Genomic DNA, 21,086 nt, shown 5'->3' with positions numbered 1-21,086 from the left:
CAGCACTACAAAATGATGGAACTCAATAGACCCCATTATTATTCAATAGGGTCCGCTGATATCCTTTGTATGATGCATCCAGTACTGAGTTGTGGTTATCTGTAGGGTTGAGCGAAACGGATCGAACAATTTCAAAAGTCACCGACTTTTGGCAAAGTCGGGTTTCGCAAAACCCGACCCGATCCCAGCGTGGGATCGGCCATGCGCTCGGCGATCTTCGCGCCAAAGTCGCGTTTCGTATGACGCTTTAAGTGCCATTTCTCAGCCAATGAAGGAGGACGCAGAGTGTGGGCAGCGTGATGACATAGGTCTCGGTCCCCACCATCTTAGAGAAGGGCATTACAGTGATTGGCTTGCTTTCTGCGGCATCACAGGGGCTATAAAGGGGCGTGCACGCAGACCGCCATTTTACTTCTGCCGATCGTAGCATAGGGAGAGTTTGCTGCAGCTTCGGCAGAAGCAGGGATATTGTTAGGGAGGGAAGATTAACCCCCAAAGCGCTTGTGCTGTAGCGATTTCCACTGTCCAACACCACCTTTTCTTTGCAGGGACAGTGGAGGCTCGATTTCTGTGCATCAGCTCTGTAGCTTATTAGGTTCCCTGATAGCTGCGTTGCTGTGTGTACGCCGCTGTGCAAACCAACTGCTTTTTTAAAAGCAAAAATCCTGTTGCTCTTTCCTTTCTGCACAGTTCTCTTGTTTATTTGTCCACACTTTTGTGTGCAGCAGTCCTTTTTATTGCTGGCTGCCATACTTGTCCTGACTGAGATCATTGTAGGGAAATTGTTATTGTAGTACAGTCCCTTTTTTAAAAAATATATCTGCCAGCCACTGTCTGCCACTGAAACTATGTAGTGTAATACAGTGGGCCAGATTTTTTTCTGCTGTCTCCCACACATAAAATGGGAGATTTATACTGCCACAAAGTGCATCTGCGTCAGTCCTGTTTGTGGCATATCTGCCAGCCACTTTCTGCCACTCAAACTGTGTAGTGTAATACAGTGGGCCTGATTTTTTCTGCATTCTCCCACACATAAAAAAGAGAAATTTCTATTGCCACTGAGTGCATCTGCGTCAGTCCTGTTTGTGGCATATCTGCCAGCCACTTTCTGACACTGAAACTGTGTAGTGTAATACAGTGGGCCTGATTTTCCCAGCAGTCTCCCACACCTATAAAGGGAGATTTTAATTCACAACAAGTTTACGTATACCTTCTACCTTGTTTTACAGTACCATATAACGGTTGTTAGTTTGGTTACAGTTTTCCAAGAATGAGGAAGTTTGGTGGAAGAGGTCGTGGCCGTGGGCGGTCATTGCCAGCTGGTAATGATGGTAGTGGGAGTGATCGTGGAGCATCAGGTGGTCATGGGAAAAGCAATATAGCACCTAAGTCTCGAGTTGTTGAGCCAGCGTCATCGTCTGGCTACACAAGGGCTCGAACGCCCCCTTTTCTGGGAGTAGGAAAACCGCTTTTAAAGCCGGAGCAGCAGGAAAAAGTTTTGGCTTTCCTTGCTGACTCTGCCTCTAGCTCTTTCGCCTCCTCTTCGGAAAGTGCAACATTTAAAAGCAGCGCGTCGTCAGTGGATGCTCCCAGGCAGGTACAAGTCGCTTCCTTGTGTCCTTCACCCAGAACAACAGTGAAGGATGCGTCAGGCGACACTACAGGTTACTCCATGGAGCTCTTTACACATACCGTGCCTTGGTTAGAAAGGGAAATTGTTAACAGGCCATGCCCATTACAAGATGAATCGGACATGGAGTGCACAGATGCACAGCCACAGCTAGATCATTATGCTGTTCCATTGACTCAGATCACAACATTGCCTTTGCAGTGTACTGAGCCAGAATCTGACCCTGATGAGACTATGGTGCTCCGTCCCGAACGCTATAGCACCGGCTTACACGGTGACACAGAGGAAGGTGCACAGGACATAGAAGAGGTGATAGATGACCCAGTTGTTGACCCTGATTGGCAGCCATTGGGGGAAGAGGGTGCCACTGCCTGTAGCTCAGAAGCGGAGGAGGATGATCTGCTGCATCCATCTACATCGCAAAAGCTGTCATCTGTCAGGCCCGCATCATGCCCAAAACGTGTGTCAAAAACCACAACAGGTGTAGGACAGCGTTGCAATCCGGTGATAGTAGCACGGCGTGCAAAGCCTGAAAAGGTATTCCATAGTAGGACGAGTGCAGTGTGGAAATTTTTTAACCAAGATCCGAATGATCAGTCCAAAATAATATGTAATGTAAGGTTTCTCTTACTGAGTGTGTTGGGGGACACTCACTTGGCCGCGATATTCAAGCACACGGGCACGGGTTTATAAAACAAAGCAGTCCATGCGGTTTATTAAGCCTCATAAACCGGGTTACGCACAGTTCATAGTATAACTCATGAAACACAACAGGCACCAACTGGTGATATTTACTTGCAGCTTCAAACACTTCAGTGTACGGCTTTGCCTCACGGACACTAATGTGCTGGGCCTCTCACTTCGCCCAGTTACCAGGGTGTCCATACGCCGTACACTACACCAACGTCCCAAGTCACAGACAGCACATGTGACTCCGGGTTGCCGTCTCTAAACACGCTGGTCCTCCCTTAACCAGTTCCCAAGGGAGACCACACAGTTCATAGAACTTCACAAGCACTACCGGCTTGTACGGTACCTGATGGGAGCTCCGGCTCCACCTGCTGACTCCTTGCCAGACCACACCTCCGGGTAAGCTGCCTTACAGGGATCACCAACTTGCCTGGCCGGCACACACTAGTCAGTCCAGAGCCACTGAAGGATTGTAGCTTCCCCAGTTCCACTGTGCACTGCTCCGGGATCCGGTCCTCCTCCTAGGACCTCCCACGCCAGCAGGTACTTTCCAGGAAGCCTCCTCCCAGGCTTCCAACACAGGAACACACCGAGCCCTCAGGAACTCCCTCAGGGATTTTGCACTTGGACCCTTCAGGTCCAAACACTGGAACCACACAGGAACATGTGACCCACACTCTGGTCACGTTATGTACCTGTAACCACACCCACAGTAATGGATCACATGGGCTGGTCACGTGATCCTGACATCACTGCAGGTCAATTCTCACGGCCTCAATACAACTCCGTGCACATCCCGGGGAGACCATGCAGCGCCCCCTACCTGTTACAGGGGTTACTGCATCACATATATCATAGTAAGAAATGCTCCAAGACCTTTAGCAGAGGGAAGAATCTACAAAGTTTAAATACAACGTGCATGAGTAGACATCTAACCAGCAGGCACTTGGAAGCATGGACTAACTACCAAACTTCCCGTACCGTTGATGCACCTCCTCATATTGAAGTTAGTCAGCAACGCAAATTTGCTTCCCTCACTGGAAGCCCACCGGTTATGGCACCACCAGTAACAAATGTGAAGGTATTGTCGCAAGGCCAAAGCAGTCAGGGAATCACAAGGTTCTTGGTTGGAAACACTGTAGGTAGGCCCACATCAAGAATACCATCACCAAGCCTCTCTCAATCTGCCATGTCCACCCCCCCCCCCCCGCTAGTTCCACCATATGCAGCTCTCCAGTCCAGCTCAGCCTACAAGAGACTCTATATAGGAAAAGAAAGTACTCTTCCTCTCATCCACGTACACAGGGTTTGAACGGCTACATTGCTCGACTAATCTCGTTAGAGATGATGCCCTACCGGTTGGTTGAAAGCGAAGCTTTCAAAGCCCTGATGGCCTATGCAGTTGGAGCGCCCCCACTGCCGCAGGGCCGAGGGGTATCAGTTCTGGGATTGTCACGGTGGCTAGACCCGGCCCGTGACCCTGCTGAGGGGCGTCCAATGAAGGTGGAGAGTGATGCTGTTGTGGTGTGGTGTCGGTCGCAGTAAATAACGAGGACACCAGGTTGCAGTCTCTTTACCTCTTTACTGAAGGCTTCAGGATCCTCAGTCCGAAATACGGTTAACCGGGCTGCGTGAGTCCAGCCGGTCCGATGGCACCTCCAGAGTTCCCTTTGCAGGTGGAAATCTGTGCCTACCTTCTAGCGCTTGTGTGTTGTAGTCCTTCCCTGCTGTGCTTACGGGATAGTCCTCACAACTGTTGTGTCTGTTTCTGAAGTTCCCTCACAACTCGATTATGATGTTCTGTTTCGTCCCCCAGATGATATGGCTAGGACGCACCCGTATGACGGGTAGGCTCGGAGGTCTTCTGGGACCCTAGAGTCGCCCCTCTCTGTCATGATTCTCAATGGCGAGAGAACATAGCCCAGCATATATGAGAACTAGCTCTTGGAAGATGGAAACTATACTGACCATGAACTAAACCTGCCGCACAACTAGAAGTGGCCGGGTAGCATGCCTACGTTTTTTATCCCTAGATGCCCAGCGCCAGCCGGAGAACTACCTAATCCTAGCAGAGGAAAAGACAGTCCTGGCTCACCTCTAGAGAAATTTTCCCAAAAGGCAGACAGAGGCCCCCACATATATTGGCGGTGATTTTAGATGAAATGACAAACGTAGTATGAAAATAGGTTTAGCAAAATCGAGGTCCGCTTACTAGATAGCATGAAGACAGAAAGGGCACTTTCATGGTCAGCAGAAAACCCTATCAAAACACCATCCAGAAATTACTTTAAGACTCTAGCATTAACTCATAACACCAGAGTGGCAATTTCCGCTCACAAGAGCTTTCCAGACACAGTAACGAAACAGCAGCTGTGAACAGGAACAAAATGCAAAAACACACAAGGACAAAAGTCCAACTTAGCTAGGAGTTGTCTAGTAGCAGGAACATGCACAGAAGGCTTCTGATTACATTGTTGACCGGCATGAAACTGACAGAGGAGCAAGGTTATATAGCGACTCCCACATCCTGATAGGAGCAGGTGAACAGAGGGGATGATGCACACAAGTACAATTCCACAAGTGGCCACCGGGGGAGCCCAGAATCCAATTTCACAACACCTCTCCAGATGTTGCCCCCTGTGTCTGCTTAGGTGATTTTGGGTGAGACAGCCCACGTATAACTGACTGTCCTGCCGTAAGTTTGAAGTAAGGCCTGGAGCTCAATACTTCCTCGGCGTTCCGGCCACCGGCTACGCGCCTCAGTAGGATGTTGCCTCTTTTTACAGCACGACTCCTACTGGTGTTTCTCCTTGTTGCGTTGATCTCATTTCTCACTCAGCACAATAAACCTCGCTTCTTGTCCTTTCTTGGGGTACCGCCGCGATGAAGTGCAGGCGTGGTCCCGTAACGTTCTTTCTGTTCGCTAGGCCTCTGTCAGGATCCCACCCCTGACAGGGACCCCCCTGAATCTTCCCCTGCAACACCCTCTGCCACAGGATGTTGCCTGGTTCCAACCCAGTCAGCTTCTCTCTAACTTCCTATCTAACCCCCAGTTTTACCAGATTGTGAGGAGTGGCCTAATACATAGCACCCTTAGCTCCCCCTGGAGGCCAGACTGTGAAGTGTATTGGTGTCTGTGATACCTGGTCAGGTGAACTCCTTCAGTGCCATCAGACGTACCATAGCCCCCCTTAGCGGCGGACAATCAGTACTGCAACGACCAGGACTCTGGGGCGCTGCACAGTACCACGCTATGACCTACCCAGTCGACACTTCTTTGCGAGAAAAGCCATCCCAGCACTCCACCAACATGTCAAAGAACGCATTGTCCATGCACTGAGGCAATCGGTCAGTAGAAAGGCGCACCTAACACCTGATGCATGGACCAGTAGACATGGCCAGGGACGTTACGTGTCCATCACGGCACACTGGGTTAATGTGGTGGATGCAGGGTCCACAGGGGACAGCCATAGTGGCACAGTTCTGCCTAACCCACGGTCTAGGAAACAGTTGGCTGTAGGCGTTTGCACCTCCTCCTCCTCCTCCTCCAGAAGCGAAAGCTCGTCCACAGAGCTCAGTCGCATGAACACTCCATCCGCAGCTGCCAGTGTTGCACCCGTGGTGTCCCATAATGGAACAGCTTGTGGTAAGCGTCAGCAGGCTGTGCTGCAAATGAAGTGTTTGGGTGACAACAGACACACCGCGGAAGTACTGGCCGAGTACTTGCAGCAAGAAACTCAGTCATGGCTGGGCAGTGTACATCTTGAGGCAGGCAAGGTAGTCAGTGATAACGGAAGGAATTTTATGGCTGCCATAGCCCTTTCCGAAATGAAACACATACCTTGCCTGGCTCACACCTTGAACCTTGTGGTGCAGTGCTTCCTCAAGAATTACCCTGATTTACCAGCCCTGCTCCTGAAGGTGCACAGACTTTGCTCACACATCCGCCGGTCGTCCGTATACTCCAGCCGTATGCTTAACCATCAGCGATCGCTGAATCTTCCCCAGCACCGCCTAATAATAGACGTTGCAACAAGGTGGAACTCTACACTGCACATGCTTCAGAGGCTGTGCGAGCAGAGGCGTGCTGTCATGTATTTGTGGGAGGATACACATACACGGGCAGGCAGTTGGATGGCAGACATGGAGTTGTCTGGTGTGCAGTGGTCGAAGCTCCAAGACCTCTGTCAAGTCCTTCAGTGTTTTAAGGAATGCACACGGCTGGTCAGTGCGGACGACGCCATCATAAGCATGAGCATCCCACTGATGCAAAGTTTGACTCACATCAAGGAGCAGGGGTCTGCGGCCGAGGAGGAGGGAAGCCTTGATGACAGTCAGCCATTGTCTGGTCAGGGAAGTCTTCGGGATGAGGTGGCGGATGAAGAGGAGGAGGATGATGGGGCTGAATATTTATGGGAGGAGGATGCTTCTCAGGGGGCAATAGAAACTGGTGGCATTGCAAGGTCAGGTACAGGGTTTTTGCGGGCCACAAGTGAGGTAGATTTTCAAGAAAGTGCTCCTCAACCCAGCACAAGCAGTGAATTGACACCTGGAACTTTGGCCCACATGGCAGAGTATGCCTTGCATATCCTAAAACGGGACCCCCTGCATTATCAAAATGATGACCGATGATGATTACTGGTTGGCCTGCCTCCTGGATCCACGATACAAAGGCAAATTACAAAATATCATGCCACATGAGAACCTTGAGCAAATATTGGCTACCAAACAAGCAACTCTTGTAGACCGTTTGGTTCAGGCTTTCCCAGCACACAGCGGTGCTGATGGTTCTCACACGAGCTGTAGGGGGCAACATGGCAGAGGTGCTAGAGGTGCACAAAGCCGAAGTGGCATTGGACAGAGGGGATTTCTCACCTGGTTGTGGAGTGATTTCGCAATGACCGCAGACACGGCAGGTACTGCTGCATCGATTCAAAGTGACAGGAGACAGCATTTGTCCAGTATGGTTACCAACTATTTTTCTGCCATTATCGATGTTCTCCCTCACAGGTCATTCCCCTTTGATTACGGGGCATCTAAACTAGACACCTGGCCCGAATTGGCAGAATATGCATTACAGGAGCTTTCTTGCCCTGCTGCTAGTGTGCTCTCAGAAAGAGTCTTCAGTGCTGCTGGTTCAATACTGACCGAAAAAAGGACACGTCTGACTCCCCGAAATGTCGATGATCTAACCTTCATTAAAATGAACCAATCATGGATTTCAAATTATTTTGCCCCATCTTCCCCTGCTGACATGTAGATTGCCAGAAAAATTTCTTGTTTTTGGCCTCCTCTTACTGACTGCTCCGATTCCGCCATTTGCAGGTGCCGAATGTCCACCATAGGCCATTTGTATAGCTCCCTAAATGGGCTGACTCCCCCCACAGGGCCGTGGTCACAACGTGGCACAAGCACCCGTGCGAGTGCCGTTTGCCTGGACAGGTGGGTGTGCCCACTCTTGGGCCACGGCACTGGCACAGGGTCCCTCATAGTACAATGAAGTGTCTCTGACGGTGGTGGTGCACAACCAACGTCAGACACACCGTCGTAATATGAGGGGCCCTGGGCCAGTACCGCAGCCCACGAGAGAGTGTTCCCCCCCAGCTCGAACTGTGCTCTACCACTTGCAGAACTTACCTCTCCCTGCCCCACCACTGTGTAGTCTGTGCTGTTAAATCCTTAAATGGCACTGCCATAACAAATTTGTTGCAATGATAGATGATAGTAAAAATATACAGGGGCCCTGGCCTCCATTTAGACCCCTTAATACTTTGCGCCAACTACCCCTGTCTGCAACTCTGCAGAGGAGCCCACCCCTGTACCTCGCTATGCCACCAGTTTATTTATGACCAATTCCTTGGCTAACATTTAGCCCACTTTAGTATTTTGGCCTACTAACTGTGTCAGCCACTTCTAACAGTTGACCTCCGCTGATCAAAGCTATGCCACCTCTGTACTCCTGTTACCAATTGTGAACTGCATGTAGCCTACTTACTTATTTGTGCCTAGTAACTGTGTCAGCCTCTCATAACAGTTGTCCTCCCACGCTGAAACAAGCTAGGCCGCCTGCTTAGTCCTGCTAGCAGTTTAGAACTGCATGAAGCCACCGTTTTTTATTTTAGGCCTCTGTCTGTCTGTCTGTCGGCGCCACACATTACAACAGTCCCCCCCTGAAACAAGCTAGGCCGCCAGGTTAGTCCTGCTAGCAGTTTAGAACTGCATGAAGCCACCGTTTTTTATTTTAGGCCTCTGTCTGTCTGTCTGTCGGCGCCACACATTACAACAGCCCCCCCCCTGAAACAAGCTAGGCCACCAGGTTAGTCCTGCTAGCAGTTTTGAACTGCATTTAGCCACCTTTTTTTATGTTAGGCCTCTGTCTGTCTGTCTGTCTTCGCCACACATTACAACTGTCCCCCCCCTGAAACAAGGTAGGCCGCCTGTGTACTCCTCTTACCAATCTAGAACAGCATTTAGCCTACTTATTTATTTTGTCCTAGTAACTGTGTCAGACTCTCACAACAGTTGTCCTCCACCGCTGAACCCAGCAAGGCTGCCTGTGTACTCCTCTTACCAATTGTGAACTGTATATAGCCTTCTTTTTAGTTTTTTTTTAATTTTACGCCTACTCAGTGTGTCAGAGCCACTAATTACACTTGTCCTCCTCCGCTGAACCACGCTATGCCGACTGTGTACTCCTATTCCAAATTTTGAACTGCAATTAGCCACCTTTTTTAATTGTAGGCCTATTCTGTCTGTCTGAGCCACTTATTACAGTTGTCCTCCGCTGAACAAAGCTATGTCGCCTGCGTACTCCACTAACCAATTTTGAACAGCATTTTGCCTACTTTCTTATTTATGCCTACTAACTGTGTCTGCCTCCCATTACAGTTGTCCTCCACTCTACAAAGCTGAGCCTCAGTTTTCATCCCATGTCAGATATTTAACTGCATTTGGCCTACTTTTTTGGTTGGGCCCTAGTAACGGTGTCTGCTGCTCCTTGGTGTTCTCCTCCACTGAACAAAGCTGAGCTTCAATCTTCAGGCTTTCGGCCTATAGGAAATTTTAAACTGCATTTGACCTACTACTTTGGTTGGGCCCTAGTAACGGTGTCTGCCGCTCCTTGGTGTTCTCCTGTGCTTTTCACCTGAGCTTCAATCTTCAGGCTTTCAGCCTGTATTTAGAATATTAAACTGCATTTGGGCTACTAGTTTGGTTGGGCCCTACTAACGGTGTCTGCCGCTCCTTGGTGTTCTCCTTCACCGATTAAAGCTGAGCTTCAATCTTCAGGCTTTTGGCCTGTATTTAGAATTTTAAACTGCATTTGGGCTACTAGTTTGGTTGGGCCCTACTAACGGTGTCGGCCGCTCCTTGGAGTTCTCCTCCACCGATTAAAGCTGAGCTTCAATCTTCAGACCTTCGGCCTGTATTTAGAATTTTAAACTGCTTTTGGGCTACTAGTTTGGTTGGGCCCTACTAACGGTGTCTGCTGCTCCTTGGTGTTCTCCTGTGCTTTTCTCCTGAGCTTCAATCTTCAGGCTTTCGGCCTGTACTTAGAATTTTAAACTGCATTTGGGCTACTAGTTTGGGTGTGCCTACTAACTGTCTGCCACTCATTACAGTTGTCCTCCACTGAACAAAGCAATGCCGCCTGGTTAGTCCTGTGGCTGTTACCAATTTTGAACTGCATTTAGCCCACCTTATTATTTGGGCCTATATCTGTGTTTTGCTCCTCATCTTGCCCATTGCCCAGCCACTGCTACATGAGTCTGCTGGTACATTGACCCAGACCACTACATTCCCCTTGCACTCTACACAGCCAGAATCTGACCCTGCTGAAAGTCAGTTTCCCCTTCCGCATACTATACCACCTTACACGGGGACAAAGACGAAGGCGCAGATGAAAGTGCAGGTTCCTTCATCAGGTGGGGAGGGCATACTCATTGGCGACGTCACTGTCACAGGGCCCCTCATAGTACGCAAAAGTGTCTCTGCCGGTGGGAGGCGCCCCCGCCATCAAACACAACGCCGTACTTTGAGGGGCCCTGTGCCAGTGCCAATGCAACGAGTGGGCCCCCCCTGCTTGCTCAGGATCACAGCACTTGCAAAGTTGAAATACTGACCTCTCCCAGCTCCACCGCCGTGACGTAGTCCGCGTTTCCTGGGCCCACGAAAAACTTGAGCCAGCCCTACCCCCCCACAACTTTAGCCAAATGACCCCCAATTTTCAATGCCTAATAGTGTTGAGCATTCCGATACCGCAAGTATCGGGTATTGGCCGATACTTGCGGGTATCGGAATTCCAATACCGAGATCCGATACTTTTGTGGTATCGGGTATCGGTATCGAAACAACATTAATGTGTAAAATAAAGAATTAAAATAAAAAATATTGCTATACTCACCTCTCCGACGCAGCCTGGACCTCACCGAGGGAACAGGCAGCGTTCTTTGCTTAAAATGCGCGCGTTTACTTCCTTCCGTGACGTCACGGCTTGTGATTGGTCGCGTGCCGCCCATGTGGCCGCGACGCGACCAATCACAGCAAGCCGTGACGTAATTTTCAGGTCCTCAATGCCTAATTCTAGGCATTCAGGATTTTAAAATTACGTTCCGGCTTGTGATTGGTCGCGTCGCGGTCACATGGGCGACGCGACCAATCACAAGCCGTGACGTCACGGGAGGCAGGAAACGCGCGCATTTTAAAATTACGTCACGGCTTGTGATTGGTTGCGTGCCGCCCATGTGACCGCGACGCGACCAATCACAGCAAGCCGTGACGTAATTTCAGGTCCTGTATGCCTAATTCTGCATTCAGGACCTGAAATTACGTCACGTCACAAGCCGTGACGTAATTTTAAAATGCGCGCGATTCCTGCCTCCCGTGACGTCACGGCTTGTGATTGGTCGCGTCGCCCATGTGACCGCGACGCGACCAATCACAAGCCGGAACATAATTTTAAAATCCTGAATGCCTAGAATTAGGCATTGAGGACCTGAAAATTACGTCACGGCTTGCTGTGATTGGTCGCGTCGCGTCGCGGCCACATGGGCGGCACGCGACCAATCACAAGCCGTGACGTCACGGAAGGAAGTAAACGCGCGCATTTTAAGCAAAGAACGCTGCCGGTTCCCTCGGTGAGGTCCAGGCTGCGTCGGAGAGGTGAGTATAGCAATATTTTTTATTTTAATTCTTTATTTTACACATTAATATGGATCCCAGGGCATGAAGGAGAGTTTCCTCTCCTTCAGACCCTGGGAACCATCAGGGATACCGTCCGATACTTGAGTCCCATTGACTTGTATTGGTATCGGGTATCGGTATCGGATTAGATCCGATACTTTGCCGGTATCGGCCGATACTTTCCGATACCGATACTTTCAAGTATCGGACGGTATCGCTCAACACTAATGCCTAACTATTATTGTAAGGTAAATTAAGATTCACAAGCTTAAGTGACACGAATTGATGTTTTTGACATTAAAATGGGCACTGTAGGTGTTTTCCTGTCCTCCACTCACTGCCGACTTTGCTCCCCCATTGACTTACATTGGGTTTCGTGTTTCGGTCGATCCCCGACTTTGCGCAATAATTGGCCGATTTCACTCGACTCGACTTTTGACAAAGTCGGGTTTCGCAAAACCCGACTCGATCCTAAAAAAGTAAAACTCGCTCAACCCTAGTTATCTGTGGATCTCAGAAGTTGCCACTTAAAGCAATTGGAGAATCACAAATTGCAGGCTACTCTTAAATAGGATGCATTTTACCATGCTTTTAGGGTATGCAAGAGGATGGCAAAAAAAAATTATGTATCACCTGGTGAGGTGGATCCTCGAAAACCCTTGTTTCAAATGAGCAGCTGTATAGCAGCACGGACCGGTGACAATGGTGCAGCAGGGCAGTCCAACTGGAATAATGGAGTCTGTGAATGCTAGATGGCAGCAGGAAGGATAGGATGCGAATCATGAGATACTGAAGCAGAGTCTAGGGACTGAAAGCTGCCATAGCAGACTTATAGTCCATAAAGGAGCTAGGCAGACTCGGCTTTGGAAACCGGTGTAGAAGAGCAAAGTTAAAACAGATTGAGACAGCCATGTTGAAAAGTTGGCCAGTTGTATCTGCAATTGCGAACATGACTAGAGTCCATGTGCAGATTCGTGAGTTCGTCCCCATTCTGGTCCATAAAACAGACCAAAGTAGTGCATGCTGCAATTTTTTTCCATGTGATCAGTCTGTATGGCAAATGGGCCATGTGCATTACGAAACTGACTATAATGTGTCTGAGTGTAGACTCGTCTGAAGGAGCCCTTATGCCATTGAAAGGCTGGACTGTACCAGCGGTGTAGCAGTTTTAACATACTGTAGTAAAGTAGTAGAGCTGAGTTTGTCACAGAGTTCAATGTTGAACTAGTAACTGTACAGCGAAGTGGACTGACTACTGATCTAGCTGGGAACATAGTGTGTAATAGAGCTGAGGTAGTCATGTGGTCAAAGTCAAGGCTGACCAGCATTGTAGCAGAATGCTCAGAATGCTAAGCTAGTCACAGAGCCCAAAACAGAGTTGGCGAGCGGTACAGCAGAATTGACTCAGTCTTATAGAAGAGCTGGGTTGGCCATAGAGTCCAAGAGATAGCTGGCTGGCAGTAAAGCAGACTACTTAGTGATGTCGCACAGCTGAATTTGTCACAAATTCCAAGGCAAAATAATTTTTCAGCTGTATAGTAAAATACTCAGCAATGTAGAAGAGCTGGGTTTGTAACAAGGTCCAAGGCAGAACTGGCCAGAGATGTTGCCAAGTGTTATGACTGTCAAAGCACATTCACATGGGTAATGTAAAAACCAGGAAGACAAATACCTGAACATGATAGGAACCTGTTCAAACAAGGAAAAAACCTTCTCTGATCCTAGTCTGTTCCTGACTGCAGAGGTCGGCACCCTAAGGTAATGCAGTAACGCCCCCACTTGATAGCGGCTTACCCTAAATGTCCTTAGCAGTTCCTAGGATATCTAGGGTATCAGTTCCCTAAGTAAAGAAGGAATCATACACAGCTGCAACGAACACAAACTACGGCACATTGAATGAATCCAACAAAGTCTATCACCAGCAGGAAACACTAGTCGCTGAAGGTATAAAAGCTGCACCCGAAAGGTGATAGGACATATAAACAGAGTAAATGCAAAATACCTGTTTCCCAAAACCAGCAGAAACAAAGATAACAGAACTAAAACACCCAAAGGAAAAGTGGACCAATTGTGGCTCAGCCGAAAGAGACGCCGACCACAGAACACAGATTCAATGGATGGAATCCAGAAGTATGACACCGTGTTGCTCAGTGGTATAACAGGGCAAGTCAATGCAGAGCTGGCACAGAGTAGCGGTTCACAGTAGTGGAGTGGACACCAACTACCTGAATACTCAGGCACCATGCTGCAGTCTGAGCTGACCTGTGAGGCCATAGTAAATTGGTACGCCAAAGAGCAGAAGGTGCCGTCTGATGCAAGGGGAAGACACTGAATCAGTTGCTCAAGGACAGGTGAGTAAAGGTACCTTCACACTAAGCGACTTTGCAGCGAGAACGACGACGATCCGTGACGTTGCAGCGTCCTGGATAGCGATCTCATTGTGTTTGACACGCAGCAGCGATCTGGATCCCGCTGTGATATCGTTGGTCGGAGCTAGAAGTCCAGAACTTTATTTCGTCGCTGATCACCCGCTGTCATCGCTGGATCGGTGTGTGTGACACCGATCCAGCGATGTGTTCACTTGTAACCAGGGTAAACATCGGGTTACTAAGCGCAGGGCCGCGCTTAGTAACCCGATATTTACCCTGGTTACCATTGTAAAAGTAAAAAAAAAACACTACATACTCACCTTCTGATGTCTGTCACGTCCCCCGCCGGCGGCTTGCGCCGGCCGGCCGTAAAGAAGAGCACAGCGGTGACGTCACCGCTGTGCTCTGCTTTACGGCCAGCCGGCGCTGACACATTCAGTGCAGGGAAGCCGCCGGCGGGGGACGTGACAGACATCAGAAGGAGAGTATGTAGTGTTTTTTTTTTACTTTTACAATGGTAACCAGGGTAAATATCGGGTTACTAAGCGCGGCCCTGCACTTAGTAACCCGATGTTTACCCTGGTTACCCGGGTGCTGCAGGGGGACTTCGGCATCGTTGAAGACAGTTTCAACGATGCCGAAGTCGTTCCCCTGATCGTTGGTCGCTGGAGAGAGCTGTCTGTGTGACAGCTCCCCAGCGACCACACAACGACTTACCAACGATCACGGAAAGGTCGTATCACTGGTTGTGATCGTTGGTAAGTCGTAACGGTACCTTAACAAATATATACTGAGCTGCATAGGAATTTTACAATGGGACCCCCTGGGTGACATGCCACTGTATGCATGGCCATACTGAATACTTCCCACAGTGTACCATTGATAAAAGGCTCAGGAACAATGTGCTCCAAGCCTTATTTTAACGTTTTGTGCCCCTTTCTACCATATTAGCAGCTTTAGCAGTATACAGTAATTTATCCCCCTTACCCAAAAAGGCAGTTACCTATAGATTGGGTGAAGCACGTTCCATCCCATGTAGAATAGCAGGAGCACATGTTTATCCTCATTTATCTTCTCACCAGTCTCACCAGCACTACACGCTGACTGGTGACAATGCATATACTGATGTCATCCAATTAGAAACCTTACACTGAATGTAGCAGATGGGAATAAAACCTCACAGGTCTACTCTACGAAAACAAATAGAACCAGCTGTACTCATTTATCAAAGTCCGTTCACATGCGTTGTGTGTATGGATGTGTTTATGGCTTTACAGGAAATTTCATATAATAACGTACATGTTCTATATTGTAGAGGGATCATCCTCCACTTACGCTATACTATATAAATACATATAACTCCTGTATTCAATGATCCTCGTGTTATTTCCGCATGCAAATTGATCTGTGTTGCAAATTGGGCACAGATTTATTGTGGGTTTCCACAACTGACCCTAAGGGTATGTTCATACAGAGTAAATACACATCTGAAATATTTGATATTTATTCCTTCCGGAATCAGAAGTTTCTACTGTGGATTTGCCACTTTGTCAGCTGTGGGTCCATGTGTATTAACCCCATTTAATGTGTTTATTTTGGGTGTCTACTGGCTATGGTTACTACTAAATATGCAGTGTACACACATTAAATGTACATAAATACATACACATTACACATACAACAATACATACACATTACACAAACAACAATATATGCACATTATACATACAACAATATATGCACATTATACATACAACAATATATGCACATTATACATACAACAATATATGCACATTATACATACAACAATATATGCACATTACACATAGATAAATACATGCACATTACACATACGGTACATAAATACATACACATTACACATACACAAATACATGCACATTACACATACACAAATACATGCACATTACACATGCATAAATACATACACATTACACATACATAAATACATGCACATTACACATACACAAATACATGCACATTACACATACATAAATACATACACATTACACATAGATAAATACATACACATTACACATACACAAATACATGCACATTACACAAACAACAATATATGCACATTATACATACAACAATATATGCACATTATACATACAACAATATATGCACATTACACATACGGTACATAAATACATACACATTACACATACACAAATGCATGCACATTACACATACATAAATACATACACATTACACATACATAAATCCATACACATTACACATAGATAAATACATGCACATTACACATACGGTACATAAATACATACACATTACACATACACAAATACATACACATTACACATACATAAATCCATACACATTACACATAGATAAATACATGCACATTACACATACGGTACATAAATACATACACATTACACATACACAAATACATGCACATTACACATGCATAAATACATACACATTACACATACATAAATACATACACATTACACATACATAAATACATACACATTACACATACATAAATACATACACATTACACATACATAAATACATACACATTACACATAGATAAATACATACACATTACACATACACAAATACATGCACATTACACATGCATAAATACATACACATTACACATACACAAATACATACACATTACACATAGATAAATACATACACATTACACATACATAAATACATACACATTACACATACACAAATGCATGCACATTACACATACACAAATACATGCACATTACACATGCATAAATACATACACATTACACATAGATAAATACATACACATTACACATACATAAATACATACACATTACACATACACAAATGCATGCACATTACACATACACAAATACATGCACATTACACATGCATAAATACATACACATTACACATAGATAAATACATACACATTACACATACACAAATACATGCACATTACACATGCATAAATACATACACATTACACATACATAAATACATACACATTACACATACACAAATACATACACATTACACATACATAAATACATACACATTACACATACATAAATACATACACATTACACATAGATAAATACATACACATTACACAAACAACAATATATGCACATTATACATACAACAATATATGCACATTATACATACAACAATATATGCACATTACACATAGATAAATACATGCACATTACACATACGGTACATAAATACATGCACATTACACATACACAAATACATGCACATTACACATACACAAATACATGCACATTACACATACATAAATCCATACACATTACACAGACTTACGTAAATACATGCACACCACACATAGATAAATACTGTAGTGCGGTGGTGTTCACACCGTGCGGTAATAAGGCAGTGACCCAGTAAAGTTCAAAGCAAATGTCTTTAATGTAAAAAAAACCTCACAAATGAAAAGCAAATGATATCCTCCAGATCGCAGCCGGGGCGTCAAGACAGTCCATATCCGAGCCCAGTTGCCGTGGGTGACTGCACCACTGTGTCACGCTGAGGGGGGCACCAGGCGTTCGCTTCCCTTGGCTCTGTGTTGACTGCACACATTAGCCGGATGTTGCAGAGCCACCTGCTCTCCAGCTTGCAAACCAACACTGACACACCCAACCTTTCCTGCAGGGTTTTTAAATGAGATCTGTGACTATGAGCCACTTGTAAGACCCGGCTGGAGAGAGTGAACCGCCCCAATACCATCCTGTAGTTCACTCCAAGAATAAAAGTCCATGCTGAGTTTTCTTAAATCTGCCTTAAGCAAATAGCTTATCCAAGACCAAATGTACTTTTATTCTGCGCTGCAACCACAGCTATGTCTGTGACTGCAATGTACTCCAGTGGCCTCAATACGTTTCTATGAGCATCCTGGGGGATACATACGGTCCCTCGCATATAATTCCCCTCACTGCCTCACAATACATACACATTACACATACAACAATACATACAGCTCTGGCAAAATTAAGAGACCACTGCAAAATGTTCAGTTTGTCTGATTTCTCTCTTTATAGGTATATTTTTAAGTAAAATGTAAATTGTTCTTTTATTCTATAAACTTCTGACAACATGTCTCTGAATTTCCAAGCAATAAATTTTGTATTCATTTTCTGAACAGGAGAAATGTTCAAAATTGCAAAAAAATAATGTTTTCAGTTTTCAATAGAGAATGTAAATATTCCAATGATCCTTCATTATTTGCTGTAAGCCATTCATTAAGTAGAAGCTCTTAATATCTGGTCACCCAGCGTGACGGCTCAGTAAATATATTCACTTTTCCAGTCCTGCAGTGAAGGAGTTAAATAATTCATACAGACTGCATTATCTTGATAACATTCATCTTATGGATCTAGACTAGACCTAATGCCGCATTCACTCAATCGGGGGTCACTGTCTCATCATGACCCGAACGCAACAGCGTCGTAGACATATATGAGTTTGTGAAGTTCGGAGACCCGCAGACAGTCCGTGCAACAGTCATCGGCTACTGATGCGGAACTTGAAAATTAGTTTTCTAAACAAGGCAACCTCTACTCAAATTCTGCTAAACAAGACAACATGACCCAATAATTCACCTATTAAAATGAATGGAGAGACCCATGTATGGTCTGCCACCTTTCCATTCCCAAGGAGATGATACATGGAAGCAGCAGTATAATCTTAACCCCTTCACCCCCAAGGGTGGTTTGCACGTTAATGACCGGGCCAATTTTTACAATTCTGACCACTGTCCCTTTATGAGGTTATAACTCTGGAACGCTTCAACGGATCCCAGTGATTCTGACATTGTTTTCTCGTGACATATTGTACTTCATGATAGTGGTTAAAATTCTGTGATAGTACCTGCGTTTATTTGTGAAAAAAACTGAAATTTGGCGAAAATTTAGAAAATTTCGCAATTTTCCAACTTTGAATTTTTATGCAATTAAATCACAGAGATATGTCACACAAAATACTTAAGTAACATTTCCCACATGTCTACTTTACATCAGCACAATTTTGGAACCAAAATTTTTTTTTGTTAGGGAGTTATAAGGGTTAAAAGTTGACCAGCAATTTCTCATTTTTACAACACCATTTTTTTTTTAGGGACCACATCTCATTTGAAGTCATTTTGAGGGGTCTATATGATAGAAAATACCCAAGTGTGACACCATTCTAAAAACTGCACCCCTCAAGGTGCTCAAAACCATATTCAAGAAGTTTATTAACCCTTCTGGTGCTTCACAGGAATTTTTGGAATGTTTAAATAAAAATGAACATTTAACTTTTTTTCACAAAAAATGTACTTCAGCTCCAATTTGTTTTATTTTACCAAGGGTAACAGGAGAAAATGGACGCCAAAAGTTGTTGTACAATTTGTCCTAAGTACGCCGATACCCCATATGTGGGGGTAAACCACTGTTTGGGCGCATGACAGAGCTCGGAAGCGAAGGAGCGCCATTTGACTTTTCAATGCAAAATTGACTGGAATTGAGATGGGACGCCATGTTGCGTTTGGGGAGCCCCGGATGTGCCTAAACATTGAAACCCCCCACAAGTGACACCATTTTGGAAAGTAGACCCCCTAAGGAACTTATCTAGAGGTGTGGTGAGCATTTTGACCCACCAAGTGCTTCACAGAAGTTTATAAAGCAGAACCGTAAAAATAAAAAATCATATTTTTTCACAAAAATTATCTTTTCATCCCCAATTTTTTATTTTCTCAAGGGTAAGAGAAGAAATTGGACCCCAAAAGTTGTTGTACAATTTGTCCTGAGTACGCTGATACCCCATATGTGGGGGTAAACCACTGTTTGGGCGCATGGGAGACCTCGGAAGGGAAGGAGCGCCGTTTGACTTTTCAATGCAAAATTGACTGGAATTGAGATGGGACGCCATGTTGCGTTTGGAGAGCCACTGATGTGCCTAAACATTGAAACCCCCCACAAGTGACACCATTTTGGAAAGTAGACCCCCTAAGGAACTTATCTAGATGTGTTTTGAGCGCTTTGACCCACCAAGGGCTTCACAGAAGTTTATAATGCAGAGCCGTAAAAATAAAACAAAAATTTTTTCCCACAAAAATTATTTTTTTAGCCCCCAGTTTTGTATTTTCCCGAGGGTAGCAGGAGAAATTGGACCCCAAAATTTGTTGTCCAAGTTGTCCTGAGTGCGATGATACACCATATGTGGGGAGAACCACTGTTTGGGCGCATGGGAGGGCTCGGAAAGGAAGGAGCGTCTTTTGGAATGCAGACTTAGATGGAATGGTCTGCAGGCGTCACATTGCGTTTGCAGAGCCCCTAATGTACCTAAACAGTAGAAACCCCCCACAAGTGACACCATGTTGGAAAGTAGACCCCCTAAGGAACTTATCTAGATGTGTGGTGAGCGCTTTGACCCACCAAGGGCTTCACAGAAGTTTATAATGCAGAGCCGTAAAAATAAAACAAAAATTTTTTCCCACAAAAATTATTTTTTAGCCCCCAGTTTTGTATTTTCCCGAGGGTAACAGGAGAAATTGGACCCCAAAAGTTGTTGTCCAATATGTCCTGAGTGCGCTGATACCCCATATGTGGGGGGGAACCACCGTTTGGACGCATGGAAGGGCTCGGAAGGGAAGGAGCGCCATTTGGAATGCAGACTTAGATGGAATGGTCTGCAGGCGTCACATTGCGTTTGCAGAGCCCCTAATGTACCTAAACAGTAGAAGCCCCGCACAAGTGACCCCATTTTGGAAACTAGACCCCCCAAGGAACTTATCTAGATGTGTTGTAAGAACTTTGAACCCCCAAGTGTTTCACTACAGTTTATAACGCAGAGCCGTGAAAATAAAAAATCTTTTTTTTTTCCCACAAAAATTATTTTTTAGCCCCCAGTTTTGTATTTTCCCAGGGGTAACAGGGGAAATTGGACTCCAAAGGTTGTTGTCCTATTTGTCCTGAGTACGCTGATACCCCATATGTTGGGGTAAACCCCTGTTTGGGCACACGGGAGAGCTCGGAAGGGAAGGAGCACTGTTTTACTTTTTCAACGCAGAATTGGCTGGAATTAAGATCGGACGCCATGTCGTGTTTGGAGAGCCCCTGATGTGCCGAAACAGTGGAAAACCCCCAATTATAACTGAAACCCTAATCCAAACACACCCCTAACTCTAATCCCAACAGTAACCCTAACCACAC

Source organism: Ranitomeya variabilis, chromosome 7, assembly GCF_051348905.1.
Source record: "Ranitomeya variabilis isolate aRanVar5 chromosome 7, aRanVar5.hap1, whole genome shotgun sequence".
Classification (NCBI taxonomy): domain Eukaryota; kingdom Metazoa; phylum Chordata; class Amphibia; order Anura; family Dendrobatidae; genus Ranitomeya; species Ranitomeya variabilis.
Note: the sequence above shows the minus strand (reverse complement) of the source record.